We start from the raw sequence: 16,744 nt of genomic DNA on the forward strand, positions 1-16,744 counted from the left end.
GTCTTAGGGCGTGTCTGCACGGTGGAGGTAATGTGCTCTCCAGGGGTGCAGTTTCTAAAGTGCACTAACGTGTGGCTCATTAATTGGCCCATGAAGATTCTGCTGGTTTATGCGAATGGTTCCCTAATGTGCTTTAACACAGTACTGTTTTAAAGGGTACTACATTAAAGCACAGTAGGGGACATTTAGTGCGCACCAGCAAGGTCTACATGGACCAAATAATTGCAACACATTAGTGCACTTTAGAAATCACAGCCCCATAGTGCACACTGCTGCTCCATGTACTCTGACTCTTCGATTGCTGCTCATCTATTACCCCTCACCACACACATTCACCAGAACCATCAGCTATCTCAGTTACTTACACGGCACCCTTTACCAGAGTATCTGAGCACCTCATAATCTTTAATCTATATGTCCTCACAATAGCCCTGTGAGGTGGGGAAGTGTCATTAACCCCATTTTACAGATGGGGAACAGACATACACTAAGTTTGTGCCAGAGAACAGAAATAAACTTGAGTCTCCCGAGACCCAGGTTAGTACCAGAACCACAGGACCATATTTTCTCTCATCAAGGATCCCATGTGGACCCCTTAATGCCCACACACAGTCCAACTGCTTTCCATAGGACTCTGTGGAGGTGTTAGGGTCCATACTGGTGGATCTGTTTTCCAGACTGGAGATGAAAGTAAGGACTGAGTGACTGTTTTTCTAATAGTATATGGGGAAAGGTCAAAAAGAGAAACTGATCAATTTTTTTCTATGCCCACCATCCTTGGGGTTACCGCAATCAAGGCCACCCTGATTTCTCTCCTTTCTAAACTAGATAATCCCAACCACTTTAATTTCTTGTCATCTGTGCTTTACAGTTGGTTCATCTCTGAAAGTGACTGTAAAATGGCACTGAGGAGGTTTCATGTTGACTTTGTCTCAGTAATTTCCATACTAGGGGATGGATTGATCTCTTCCTGTATTGGGATGGGGCCTCAGCTCTCTCTGACACATCATCCGCTTCTTCCCCTGAACCTTACAGAGTGTAGTGGGGTAACAGGTGGGCTCAGACTAGTGCTAGCTACTTCGGGGAGTGGGGAGAGGTGGAGTACAAAACTTCCTTCCCTCCAGCCTCACAGAAATTCTGAAGAAAAATGGAAATTGTATTATCTTCTCTGCTCAAATTCATGTATGGTAAGGATTCTGCATTAAGAGTGTTCCTGGAGGTAGCCGTGGCTCAGGGGCACCATGGTGGTCCAGCTCCATTGGGTTTCTAGAGGCCAGAGCTATGCCAGAGTCACAGGGCCTCAATGTAGCTGGTTTCCCCTGGGTCCCAGGAAACTATGCACAGTATTGCTTAAGCAGTTCTTGGCTGAATGCAACAGATTGTTAAATGCTTAAATGTCATATGAGTATTGAGTTGTCAGATCTAGACGTTGTTCTTACCAGTCCTTTCTGTGTACTTTGACAAAAATCACAGAGTATGCCCCATCTCACAATTGTCTGGAGGGCACCTCCAACATGTTGTCTTCTAAGATGCACTGGATTCCTATTCCCAAATTATGCTCTGATGTGGGGGAAATCTCTGCTAGGAGATCCACACAGAGATTTCCTTTACTTAAAGCCACTCTCACTGCAGGGAGTGGGATGTAAGTGTGAGATACACACACACATTTGCTCAGCTTACAAGTAAACAGATGACTTAACTAAAAGGTAAATGAAGTTTCATTGCTGCCAAATAGGATCTGGAAATCAAATGGTGCTCCTTTTTTTCCTCACATGCCATCATCAGGGATGGAGATTCTGCAATTGGAATGTAGTTAGTCTATTTTGACTTGTGCATATTCAGCAGAATGGCTATCGCTCACTCTCCCAGCACGGTATTGGCTTTTTGACAGCAAAATGAATAGCAACTCTAAGACACTGGGAACAGTAAAATAGTGTCTGTTTGTCACAATCATTTTTCTGACTATAATTACACTTTAAAGACTGACAATTTCCACCAAGAAAAAGAAACAGCATTGGCAGTGCTGATGCTTCTGTTTTCCCTTTAAACTGCTATTGTTTTCACATACTGTACCTAAAGCACCTTTGGTTTCTGCTCACAGTGTGCAATATTCTAGTGCAATGCACATCTCAGGATGTCTGACTGCTTAATTTCAAGTCTTGCTTATTACAGACACCAATTTAGCTTTTATTGATTCATCTCATACTCTCTTCTAGGGTTTTTGTTTCTGTCTATCAGAGGACACAAAGTATAGAGGACAAAAAGTCATAGAAGTCTAACAAAATGTAAAGAAATATATACCTTTTACACCACATAGTTTTACGACCTTTAAGACTGTTATCTATTGATTTGTTCAGAATGTTTGTAGGTCCAGTTGTTTCTTATTTTAAGACAGTATACTGCAAATAGAAGAAGCCTCTTGGACATGAAGAGTTAAGGTTCATGGCCACAATAAGTCTCAGGGTGTACTACATCATGAAAGCTGAATAGGGATGGGCGGCATAACAATACTGATCATATTTCCCTGGTTCAGACATCACAGCTGGAAAATACCAATTAATATCTATGTTTAATTATATGCTAGATATAGAATTTGAAACTTTTATTCATACTGAGTAGTATTCGTTCATCTGAGTAGTCCTACTATGGTCAATAGGATTGCTCACATGAATAAGTACTACCTAACATGAGTATGAGGTAGTACTTATTCATGTGGCCTTTAGATAGAAAAAGAAGTGTGAAAACCCACCTTGGTTCTTTCATAGCTGTGGGTCTGTTTTACAATTATTTAAGGATTGAAAAAAATACAGTGAATCCTGTGAAGATCTTTTCTCTCACTGTAACAATTTACATGCTCACCACAATACTCAGATACTTTTCAGTTGAACTCAGAAACAAATGGAGGAACCTATTCTCATTCTGGTGAGCACTTACATGAGAACAGCAAATAATTCTTTGCTGCTTTTACAGAACCAGACTAACACGGCTACCTCTCTGATACTTGACTACATGTGAACAGTTCTACTTAAGTACACTTAAATGGGACCACTTGTGTGAATAAATGCTAACCAGTGTGACCCATGTGAGCCAGGGTCCCACAGTTTCACACTTCGTGATTATCTGTGCCGTGATGCAATCCACATCTTGTGTGTGCTGGAGTACACTGATAATAGTTAGCATTTTAGGATTCACTGAATTAATGCCAACTCTTGCTTACGATCCAAGACGTCTAGACACTGCATCAGCGATAGAGCTACGTGAAAACATTTGTATCACTGGAGAAACTGATGAAAGTCACACTGTTGCTGGATACATTTTAACCATAAATTTCTCGCTCTGGGGAAAATCGCCTTCCTGCCTTAGAATTCCCTCCCTGGCATGGTGGAAAAACTACAGATTCCCTGAGTCTTGTGAACCTTGCTGGTTCAGGCTTTAACAAAATATAGAATAAAATCCCTTCTCTTCGGGACATTCTGCCCCTGGGTTCTACCTTCTCATTTGGGAGGTCCCCGTTCCCTGATGGATTCAAGTATTGCCTCACTGTGTTCTTCCAGTCTATAATTCTGGCAAGATGGAGTTGTAGTTCAATGGAATACAGCTCCCAGCAACCATAGTTTCTGACATAACATACAGAGACTTTCTGATTTTGGGGCTCAACTCTAGAAGCCCTACAGAGCTGGGGACTCTGTAATTTTTCTATGAGTTTTAGTGATAATTTTATAATTCCCTGCTGAAAGGACGTGAGAAACAAAAGTGATGATTTTTGCATATAGCCGTATTTTAATATTTTCCTCCACCGTTATAGTGGAATTAAATACAACATGATTTTGTGACATAAAATTACGACAGGGCAGCCAAGAATAGCACCCTTCATTCCACAGATCTCAGTCACTGGGCTCTCGCATTCATCCTTCAAGAAGAAACTAGAAATCTTTAGATTTCAACCCCCTTCCCTGCTGCTCCTTAACACCAGGGGATTTACAAACACCAACTATCACTTCCCTTTCAACCTTCCTAATGAGATATTACCTAATTCTCTGAGCAAGTTAGATGAAGGTAGAGAGAAGAATACTTCAGCAACTCTAGTTCCAAACTAATCTCCTTTTCTCTTCATGAGCTCTAAGTATCCTTCACAAATTTTTACTTTTGGAAAACAGAGCAATGAAAAGGTGTTAGAAGAATAGTGCAAATGAGCTAAGAAGTCCCTTATATAATAAATCTTTTTAATTTCCCAAGCTCAGGCCTGCTACTAAAGCAGAGCGAGCAGGACTTTCCAGATAAAGGATATTTAATCCAAGTAGAAGTGAATTCAGCCAGATTGCCACACATAGCCATGAACCACACATTCACTTGCATATGAAGCACAGCATTTGTAAAAACTGCAGTAAATGTAAATGGCACCCAGGAATGTCTCTAGAAACTGATAAGCCACATAAAAATTGACACACATTCTAGCCACTTTTAGGAATTGAAAGGATGGAAAAAAGAAGATTTGAAAATTCAAAATCCTTTTCAGAGCGTGTATCAGTTAACATACACAGAGAAAAAAACACCCAGGAAAATCCACCAGTGCTGTGGAAAAATATCCTGTTACTTTATATCCAAACAAGACATTTCATAGGAATCATTCATACTTATGAATTCATCATCATTCATATTATATTTAGGAGCCTACATATGGCTATGGGAACTTACCTTTAGGCTTGCAAGTTTGAAAATGTTGGCTTACACTTTCAGTGTATCTATTCTGACATTCCCTCCTGTGTCACAATCTCCAGTGTGGGTAGTGAGCCTAGGTGACTGTGTAGATATGGAGCCTGATTCTCCACTGCTGTGATGCACATGTGAATAGTTTTAGGATGTGAAAACTGCCTTTTTGCACAAATCAAATTGTCTCAGAAGTTTGATGGATCAGTTTTCAAAAACATAAGTATGGTCTGTAGCAATGTTTACATGGGAGGTTTCTGCGCGGCAAGCTGCTGAGCTGTAGATTCTCACCTTGGCTGACACACAGTAACTTGCCATGTAGACAAGCCCTAAGATACATTTGACTTGCTCAGTGAGGGTTGGTTATCACTGAACTTCCGTCATCCCTTAGATTTTTGCTTCAGACCTGGTGCACTGAAGAGACTGAAGAAACGATGCACCTGAATAGCCTCCAAGATGGTTTCTTTTGTCACAAAACTCTCTCTGCACTCCCTTTCCTGTACATTTACATAGAATCATTCCCATCAATTTCTGTATAACTACAATCCGTTCTATTAATCCCTGAGGACGGAAGCCAAGACTGTTAAAATATTTTCAAGTTAAGTGTTCATCAAAAATGTTTCACAGGAAAAAACCAAACCTGGGTTTTCTGACATGGCAGGTTTGAATTGCCTGATTATTTCTGTAGCATGTTACTGATCTTTTTGGACAAGCCATACAGTGCATTCTCAATGCTAATAGTTGATGAATGTGTCTCACGGAGGCTATCTCCAAAAATCTAGTCTTGAAAGATGTAAACTACTCTACCTTCAATAAGAGAGTTTCCAAGCAGTTTGGATTAATTTATTGTTAAGACAATGTGAAAGAAACATTCAGAGTTGTTACATAATGGCTACTCCTGTATCACACACTTTTCCATTTCTGTTTTAACAACATCCTCGAGTATGGACAGCTCTAGGACCTAACACTGATAGAGATGTAGCAATGTAATTAAAAGCTGATAACTAGATGCACAGAGAAGAAAAGCCAGAAACATAGTAAAGATCATATAAGTATTAGCATTTATAATTTCATTGAAGCAGAAAGAAATTTACTATCACCTGCGTGGAAATGATACACAGATGAGAGATATGATGTAGTGAGCCACTGGCATATACTACCAAGAGTACCTCCGTGAAGCCCATACCGGAGTTGAAACACAGTATTGCTCAGTCCTTTGTCCCTACAAGATTCCTAGAATCCAAATATTTCTGTAAGTCGTAATGAAAGCTTTCAATAAAAAAAGGCAGTTTTAAGGCTTTTTGCTGGATTACCTCATTAAAAAGAGCCTTATAAAGGAACCTTGTATGTATAACATTTTAGTCAGATCCATCAGTTACATTAATATATGATCACAGAGTGAGGCTAACATTACCTTCAATGGAAAATGAAACTGCCATTAAACGTAAAGAATTATAGTTTTAGCATATTACACTACAAAATGTTATTTTCTATGGGAATAGAAATCAGTTCAGTTAACATCCTTCATAAATTTACATGATCATTAGTTAAGTCTGTGTGTGCGTGTAAGGGCGGGGCAGGGCATTTTTGTGAGATTTTTTTCCCTGTGTACTTCAAAATCTTGAAGTCCATACTCAGTACCTACCGAGGAAAAATGAAGATCAAAATCAGTGGGTGTTCTGTCAGAGTAAGGACCAGGGTCGGCTCCAGGCATCAGCAAAGGAAGCAGGTGCTTGAGGCGGCCCATAGAAAGGGGTGGCACATCCGGGTCTTCGGCGGCAGGTCCCCCAGTCCCTCTCTTCCTCTTTGAGCTGCTGCCGAAGAGAAAGAAAGGGAGCGAAGGACCCGCTGTCAAATGAAGCAGCGTGACTGAGCTGCCGCCGAAGTGCCACCATCGGCTTGATCTTTTTTTTTTCCCGCTTCGCCACTTGGGGAGGCAAAAAAGCTGGAGCCGGCCCTGGTAAGGGCTGATTAAGAAAACTACAGGATTTGGCCCTAAGTGTGCTATTTATCCATTGTGAAGGGGTGTAACGGCCTGGCACCCACCACTCACAAGTGCCCCCTTCTGGTCGGGTGTGTCTGCAGTTTTTCAGTTTATGGTGACCTCTGTTGGTGGTTTCTCAGGCAGGTTTCCAGTGACTCAGCCAAGTCACTGTCTCTATGTGAAACAGAACAAATCCCTTCCGGTATATACAGTCTTTAACTTGTCCCAGCGCTTGTATGGGCCAAACCCACAGGGCTTCCTCCCTGGAGACTCTTGTCTTCCTGAAGCCCTCTCTGGGTTCATTCACAGCAGACAGCCAGGCACGCCTTCTTTACTCCCCCAGTCCCTGCCAGAAGACTGATCTGTCTGTGGTCCTGCTGCTTTCAGTCAGCCAGGACACACAGCACTCTCTCCTCCAGCTCAAGGCAGCAACTGACTTTCTCTGGCTCTGCAGCTTTTTACGTGCCCCTCCTGGGCCCTGATTGGCTGCTCCCTGCAGCCACACTAGGCCACTTGGAGGACTTCTCTTCTGCCTCCTATCTGGGCTGGGGTGTGGCAGGACCTCGAGCCTCCCACAGGGGGCCCCTGGACCTAGTCCATGCCATCACAAGGGGTTACTGAAATGTGTCACGCTGAATCTATTCCATGGCAATCTTACAATGAAGTGGAAATACAGTTTTTCAGGGTGCTGATTAAGTGGATTTTACTGTACTGTCAGTTCACAAGTCACACTGATCTGCTATTCTATATAGACAGGTATTCAGTGCTCAAAGTGAACAGAGAGTTACAGGATTGAGCCCCTGCATGTTTTAGCAGCAGAAACAAAACACTGGACACCTCAGAAATTAAATAGTCCTTACACTTTCCCTTGCACTAGGAGAAAAAGAGAAGATGCAAGAGAATGAAGCAAACAGACAATTATTATTTCAAGGGTTTGGATTATCCCTCTTGTGCCATATTCCTTTCTCCTTTACCATATTATCATTGTTCTCTATTCCCCCACTCAGATTTATACTGCAGTTTTACAAGGGTTACTCTACTGTGTCCATCCCATTTTGAGCACTACATGTCCTGTGTATTACATGCTAATCAGGCAAGCAGCTCATGCATTCTGTGCATTGTGGTAAGATGTCTCATTCTGCTGGGAAAATGTGATAAGCAGCTAGTGCTGATGAAATGTGAGAGGAGTGATCTTTCATGCTGACTTTAGTGCTGAATACCTCTTAATATTGGTAGGTAGTTAAGGCCTAGAGAACAAGAACATTTTTAAAAAAAACAAACAACCTTTCTCCTTAATGCCTTATTTAATATAGCTTTATGGGTGTGTGCAGTACCTATTTCCCCAGGAATTATATTAGCAATGCTTGAAAGGCCCAGTGAAACAGATGTGCTATGGTGTTGGCTGAACACCAGCATTCCAAGTCTGTTCTTTCTGTGGTAGAGGTTCAAAGGAGACAGATCCTGCACATATACATTCAAATGATATACAATCACTAATCCTTACCAATTCATGCCTAAACTCCCTGTGCTATTCTGGGTAACACAAATATCGATGGTATGCATTTTAATGTAAAGCAATACCTAACAAAGTCAGTGCTGAGTGAAAAGTAATTCAATTCAGTAGAAAAAAATTAGGACTGTCAAGCGATTAAAACAATTAATCGTGATTAATTGCACTCAAACAATAATAGAATACCATTTAATTAAATATTTTTGGATGTTTTCAACAGTTTCAAATGTATTTATTTAAATTACAATACAGAATGCAAAGTGTGCAGTGCTCACTTTATATTTATTTTTGATTACAAGTATTTGCACTGGAAAAAAACCAAAAGAAATAGTATTTTTCAATTAATCTAATACAAGTACTGTAGTGTAATATCTTTATCATGAAATTTGAACTTACAATGTAGAATTAAGTACAAAAAAACGGCATTCAAAAATAAAACAATACAAAATTTTAGAGCCTGCAAGTCCACTCAGTCCTACTTCTTGTTCAGCCAATTGCTCAGACATACAAGTCTGTTTACATTTGCAGGAGATAAAACTGTCCACTTCTTGTTTACACTGTCACCTGAAAGTGAAAACAGGCATTCTCATGGCACTGTTGTAGCCAGCATGGCAAGATATTTATGTGCCAAATGCACTAAAGATTCGTATGTCCCTTCATGCTTCAACTCATTCCAAGGGACATGTGTCCATGTTGATGACAGGTTCTGCTCGATAACAATCCAAACCAACACTTGTTCAGATGCCACCAGAAGAAGATTGATTTTCTTTTTTGGTGGTTTGAGTTCTATAGTTTCCGCATCAGGGTATTCTCTTTTAAGACTTCTGAACGCATGCTACATATCTCATCCCTCTCAGATTTTGGAAGGCACTTCAGATTCTTAAACCTTGGGTTGAGTGCTGTAGTTATCTTTAGAAATCTCACATTGGTACCTTCTTTGCATTTTGTCAAATTTGCAGTGAAAGTGTTCTTAAAATGAACAACATGTGCTGGGTCATCATCCGAGACTACTATAACATGAAATATATGGCAGAATGCGGGTAAAACAGAGCAGGGGACATACTTTTCTCCCCCAAGGAGTTCAGTTACAAATTTAATTAATGCAATATTTTTTCATGAGCGTCTTCAGCATGGAAGCATGTCCTCTGGAATGGTGGGTGAAGCATGAATGTTGGGCATTCATGAATGGGCATACTAAAGTTTAGCATATCTGGCACGTAAATACCTTGCAATGCTGGCTACAAAAGTGCCATGCAAATACTTGTTCTCACTTTCTGGTGACATTGTAAATAAGAAGAGGGCAGAATTATCTCCTGTAAATGTAAACAAACTTGTTTGTCTTAGAGATTGGCTGAACAAGAATTAGGACTGAGTGGACTTGTTGGCTTTGAAGTTTTACATTGTTTTGTTTTTGAATGCAGTTATGTAACAACAACAAAAACTACATTTGTAAGTTGCACTTTCACAACAAAGAGATTGCACTACAGTACTTTTATGAGGTGAATTGAAAAATACTATTTCTTTTGTTTATTATTTTTACAGTGCAAATATTTGTAATAATAAAGAATATACACTTTGATTTCAATTACAACACAGAATACAATATATATGAAAATGTAGAAAAACATCCAACATATTTAATAAATTTCAATTGGTATTCTATTCTTTAACAGTGTGATCAAAACTGCGATTAATTGCGATTAATTTTTTTGTTAATCTCGTGAGTTAACTGCGATTGACAGTCTTAAAAAAATTAATCAGTCTTCTCTCCACATTCAAAGTCCAGTGTATTGGTTGTAAATAATTTTAGAGAGGAACCAAAACAAAATAAGAAAGCACAAGAGGAGCAGCTCTGAGGTAAAGGCTTGAAAGAAGAGTAGGTAACAATGGCTGTTCTTGTTGCAGTTTTATTCAGGTTGTCAATTTTTGAGAAAAATGAGAAAAAAAAACCCAATCCCAGGTGAAGGAAGTTGAAATGCAGAAAACCACTGAGCAAAGTAACAATGGAGAAGACATTAATACACTTACAAATACCCATATTTCATCCTTATGAATGTTCTCTATCTGACACAACTCTCCACACAGCACTTAAGCGGTACCAGCTAAATGGTTGACAGACAGATGCGGTAAATTATGGCTCAAAATGTTTGCTTGCCAGACAGAAAAGGTGACATTTTTTTTTCTGAAAATCCTTTAAGGTAAACTGACCCTGTGTCTGCTGGCATGCTGCCATTTTTCTATAAGGTCTTATTACCATGGTGTATTTCTAATGGATTGGGTATGGTGCTTTTCCATTTTGCTAATGAGAAAAGCTAAAGGCCATTACTTGTTCTGATTAAGATCCCTGAGGGAAAGAATGTGATGTGTATATTACTAGGGCATATAAAGGGAAGTATGTGGCATTGGTAATCAATCAGATGAGAAGTAGACAAAAAATACTGAAATCTTATCCTGTGACTACAAAGGAATAAGGTAGGGAAAGCCAGAAAGTATCTTTAAAAGGTGACTTATAGGGGAATCAGTTATAATGATATTAGTATGATCAATGACCACGGCTACTATCTGGGAAAAATGTAATTACCAAAATGAAAACTTCCAAATGGCAAGCACTGATCAAGGGCAGAGGTATTGTCATATTTCTAAGAGCACTGTCAACTCTCATTCAAGCAATGTATGACAGTGACTTCTACCAGAATTACAATACTAAAATGGTTGATCGGTGTTTCCATTGCTTGGAAGGGAGTAGAGTAAAAAGGGTTGTAAAAATTTCCTCTGAACTTAAAAAACTTAACTAAATCTCAGCCCAAGGGCAAGTTAACAAATTTAAACCTTTTTGGTTTTTTTAAGTGAGAAAAAAGATTGTGTGTGGTTTTATGGGCTTTTTTTGTGTGTGCACTTCTGTGCACTCATAAATGGTTTCAACTGAAGTAAAACAGGGTTTTGTAGACAACTAATCTTTTAATCTTAAAGGACATTCAATCAAAAATGTACCATAAAGAGCACTCCTCTATTTGCAGGGAGATAGACTGGATGGTCCAATAAGGTCTCTTCCATCTATGTTTAACCTTTACCAATGAGTAGGATCTTTTACAAAGTGTAAATAGTTTAAAAATTGAAGCTTGGAGACCTATATTCACTCATTTTTAAAGGACTTTTCATTTAAAACCTGAAGTTACCGTAGGATACATGCCCCAAGTGACAAGTGAAGTCAATGGAGTCAGAGGTGCCTATTCTAAGACAGGATAAAATCCTTTAAGCACATTCACAATACACTGTAGTTGTAGTACACATGTAATTTATACTACATTAATTCCAATTAATACTATAAATAGCTGCTACATGTCAAAAAACAGCCATCCTTATGATGTCTCCTCAAATGTACATTGATGTGGTAGACCATTGCAATCTGTGATGCCAAAAATCTAACCATTTTGAGGCTATTATGTCCTATGATTGCAATGATGAGGCCTGTAGGAGGGAGGATCTCATACCTCCATTGAGATTGTTTCAGTATTAACTTGTCTGGTTTTCCTTCATCAAGCCTCTGCTCTCCTGCAGATATTTGAGAGTCGATAAGGTGTGTTTCTCAGATCAACTTCTTTTGGGGGTTTAAAAGCCTGCTATTTCCATGGTTGGGGGGAAAAACCAAAAGAAATATTTAAAAAAAACCACTGCATTTTCAAATTTGGGAAGTTTCTTCTCCCATACCTAGATCAGGGGTGACCTTGAAAACACAGACTCTGTTAATCCTTATGAATGGTAATACATGAACATCACAGAGAGTCTGGGAAAAAATAAGCATGAAAGCTGAAAAAGCACACCTACTGCTATCATATTGATATCCAATTGCCTGTAGTTTTCATTTGAGCTTTAAATGTAAAAGATACCACACAGCCTAACGTTAGTTATCAGTAAGCATTGGAGGTCTCTCTGCTCCACTCATGCGAGAAAGACAAACACTACACAATTGTACTTTAGCACATATGGTCAAGCAATCAGGGTGGGTCGAAAAATTCTGTTCTGTTCTAAAACCACAGCCTAGTTAGTGGATTGCTCTTCCCGCCGGGATCTTGCAAGATCTATTCCTGGGTTTGGTTGTACTTTCCGGTTCTTTGATAAACTCTTTGGCTTTGGTGTGTTAGCCATATGGCACACCGACTGACTGAGAAGCTCAAACATCTTCATTTTACACTGACAGTAGTGTTGTTGCAAAATGTCCCCTTTTCTGTTTTCTTTCTGTGTAAAACCCACATTCAAAAACAAGATAAAGTGCAGGGAAAATATTTGCAGTCGACAAAGCCATAATTGCACTACAGCCAATCCTCCAAGAATGTGACAAACAGTATGACAAAGTGGCCACTTTTCTACTGAAGAAATGACTTTATATCAATACCTTTAAGGCCCCAGGACTTACAAGATTCACCTTACAAAGAAGAACCTCTAATGACCTGTGTATGTTATGTTGTATACCTAAGCTTCTGCTGAAATAGAAATCAATAGGGTTAATGTTTAAAAGGCAGGAGACTGGCTGCTCATGGGGAAGTAGGAGGGAGTCTGCACAGTTCTCTCAGCGACTGGCTGATTTCAGAGGTGATGAATTTTGCCTCTGGGGAAGCGTGTCAGCCAACCTGTACAGCAGTAACTCCCCTTTCCAGCACTGAAGGAATTATAATTGTGCAAACTGAGTCGGCAGCTGCTTAACTGTCATTCCGGCCTGAGGACTGGAACTTTTTTGCTTATGGTGAAAGATCATGAGAAAGAATGCAAGGAAAGTGAAGTGAAAAACAGAGAGCAAAAAAAAAAAAAAGAAAAAGAAAAAAATACAGCCGCCAAAGAACAGCACTGTCAGTATGATTAGTGACCCAAGAGAATAAAATGTAAAAACATATGAGATTCATGATGAATTTTGATGCTGGTGTTCAAGATAATTTACCACAATTTAGTTATTTTAAAAATTTTGAATTGCAGTCAGGATCCCTTGATGTTATGAGTTAAAAACAAATATTTGACAGGAAGTAGATTAAATTCCAACTCCTGGTACACTGAAGAGGTAAGAGGTCAAGTCAAATCTAACTGGAATAGGTAATTTCTACCCTTTTCTTAATGAGGGACAGCTCATCAGCCGGTGTAAATTGGTAATCTCCATTGACTTCATTGGAACTACACCAACTCAGCTGAAAATCTGGCCCTTCCCTTAAATGTATTTTCTGTGTTATAAGATCTGCACTAAACCACTGTGATGGTTTTCAGTAGAATCTACTGTCCATGAAATATGAAACAGTCCACAGTATGCAGCTCATTTTCCTTGAGACTACCTAAGTGGTGTTACAAGAGTTATTTAGTTAATGTTTCCACAGTGCTCTGAAAATATAAATTGTAATTTGTGCTGTTACTACTGCCTACTTCAGTATACCTCATAAAAGATTGCAGTCCCATTCTTCCCAGTATGAAGAATATATGTTATAGGCTCCCTCGTGCATAGCTATTACTTTCAGATAAAAATTAGAAAACTAGGAATAGAATGTTAAACAGTATCCCCAGACAATGTGTGCTGGTTCTGTTTGAACCAAAAGTTTCTATAAAATTCCCACAGCTAGCTAAATGGAATTGATTACACAAGAGGGGCTTAGAACTGAGTGTAGTTGTTGCAGCGTCGCAGTTTGCAGTGGACACAGCTCCTTCTGCAAAGGTCTCCTAGGAATAATTATGGACCAGAGGCGCTTTAATCCTTTAGGCCACAGCACCAAACTAGCACACACTGTCTGGTTTACTCTTTAACATTCTATTTCTAATTTTCTAATTTTTATTTGAAAGTAGTTGTTATGCATGAGGGAGCCTATGACATATATTCTTTATACTGGGAAAAATAGGACTGCAATCTTTTGTGAGATATACTTAGGTAGGCAGTAGTAACAACACTTATAATTGCAATAATACATTATTACCTCTTGGTATCAATATCCAATAGAATATGTAATATAATAAGATTCCTAGTTTTAAAATTAAGCTTGAATAGATGCCATGGGGCATCAGCTCATATTTTTCTCCTCGGAAAAACATGAAAATGTAACATTGATTGTGAAATTTACAAGAAAATTAATGAGAGTGGATTTATAAACCTTCAAATACATCATTTTATTCCTCACCTTCTGTTGCAAGTTAATTACTTTAAAGTCTCCTATCATACATTTTTGATCTCCAGCTCCTTTAGATTTAGTTTTAAACAAAGGCCAAGGAATCTCAGGAAGGACATTATCCTTGCCCAGGTATAGTAGCACAGAGGTGTAGTATAGAAATAAAGCAAAGGAAACTCGTTTGTTCGGCCAATATACTCTGAATAGAATTTATTTATTTTCTATTAATCACTTCACAACCTACCACAACTTGCCAAGCACAGGTGAAGTTGCTGTCATTAAAATGTTAGTTTAACAGCTATGTCTTGCTCCCATACACTAATTACCACCAAACTTTACAGCTGGCTGAAAAATTGAATTAATTTTCCTGGAAAATGTTTACGATGGAAAATTATGCCTGAAAGACTAAAATTGTGACACTTCTTTGCTGCCAAAAAAGCAAATTCCAGAGTCAACAACCCTCTTCTAAGAAACCTATGTCACCCCACAGCAAGTCAGTCCTACAGACAGTCAACTGGGGCATTCTTGCCAATACCAGCGGTGTGGTGATGGAATAGGGGAGAGATGGCCTTGAAGATAACCAGGTCCCTGGGCTTCGTATGGTAGAAAATGATCATTTTGTTGGAAGAGACAGGACAGAAAGGACTGGGCAGGTTCCTGGTAAGGTGGCAAGGTCAAGGACCCTTCTTCCTACCCGTCTCCTTACATACCCCATTTAGTGGCCAGTGGAAAATCCAAAAGAATGGTGCACCTTGTCCATTCCTACTGAACACAGGGGAGCTTGGAGAAGGATCGTGCCTCTTGGAGGTGCAATCATTCCCTGAACTCACCCTAGGGTGGTGCAGCTCTCATGTGTCACATGACATAAAACTGCCATGTTCAAAGTTATTTACCTGCTAGAAAAACAACTCAGTTCAGCAAACTCTGAAATTCACTTGATACAGCTGCTCTCAAACCCCTCACTACAATTTAATGAAATGCACCGACTGAGCTTTTTTATAGTAAAAATTGGTTATAATGGTACTTCCAAACTGTGTCTTTTAGGACCGTGAGGATTCCACAGCTACATAACACAGACTGAATCTCATATAATTCACAAATAATAAAATATCATCTGAGGGCATGGAGGTTATTGCTATCAACGACTCCCTATGGCACCGTAAACCACTTAAGCAAAGCTTTGACTTTTTGAGAATTTCAAGCAGAAATCCCTACATGCACAGAATACCAGCATAAACTACCATTTGGTAAGACTGCACCCTTACTAGATAATTCAGTGGATACAGCCACAGAAAACCCATGTAATCTGACCTTGCATCCTAAATTACTTGATCCTGCACAGGATGGTACTTCCAGGTGAGTAAGACATCAGCAGTGAAGCATGCATACAAATGTACCTCAAACATGTATTATAGTCTGGTAATTTCCCTTAGAAAAAAATTAAACATTTGACCACCAGTATCTTGGCCACATAAAAGGGTCATCACCATATTGCAATGAACACCAGTGGAATTCAATGGCATATTGTTTGTGGTCCTGGCACTGTGCCTCGATAGACAAGCTACATACAGATTATGTCATTTTTGTTACTGATTTAAAAACATCAAAAATAGAGATGATGCAAATATCATTCCTTTTCAATTCTGCCCACAGTACAACGGGTAGGAATTTTCCCCTTGTGGCACTGTCCCACCTTCAGGAATGTCACAGCATCAATAAGCTAGTGTTTCCATGAAGTCTTGTGCCTGGAAATTAAGCTTTCCCTACGAAAAGCCATTGGGGATACAATTCATATATTTCTGTTCAGAACACATGCATGAGCAAAAATGCATTGCTTACTGAAATGTACACATCATCCACAAAGTGAATTGTAAACATACTGACTCACCTAACACACAGTGAAACAACTTAGCCTCAACTGCAAAAGGACTTTCCAGAGTTAGCAGTGTGAACAGCTGGCTGAAATGCATGTCTGCTCTTTGGTTGTCTAAACTCCAGTTGGTGAAAGAAAAACACTGTTTTGGCTTATAGTTCTTGTCTGATTTTGGTACGTTGTGCTCAGAAAACATTTTTAAATGGTATTTCATCTTTTGAAATTACAGCGCTTAAATGAAAAATAGAAAAAAGAAACTATCCTTATTATTACTTAGTTTCATATTGGAGTCACATTATTTCTTTTCAACAAAGAACACAAGTTAGAGATAAAAAGACCACCTAGCCCATCTCCTTGCCAATGCCTGATAGTTCTCTGCAGTACAATTTCTGGTTTTAAATATCCCAGGTGATGGGCTCCCACCATTTCCCTTAGATGATTATTCCAAACTCTAATACATTATCATTTTCTGCAAGATAATCAAGCTAAAATTTTCCCTATCTTAGTTTTACCTCATTTTTCACAGTTATACCAAT

The 16,744-nt window shown here is 39.2% G+C and overlaps 1 protein-coding gene across 9 annotated transcripts in view; it reads right to left on the reverse strand.

Moving 5' to 3' along the window:
• Window positions 1–16,744, reverse strand: part of RBMS3 (RNA binding motif single stranded interacting protein 3) — a 939,633-nt gene that overhangs the window by 16,322 nt on the left and 906,567 nt on the right. The window lies entirely within an intron of this gene.

This window comes from Mauremys mutica, chromosome 2 (assembly GCF_020497125.1).
Source record: "Mauremys mutica isolate MM-2020 ecotype Southern chromosome 2, ASM2049712v1, whole genome shotgun sequence".
Taxonomy (NCBI): Eukaryota; Metazoa; Chordata; order Testudines; family Geoemydidae; genus Mauremys; species Mauremys mutica.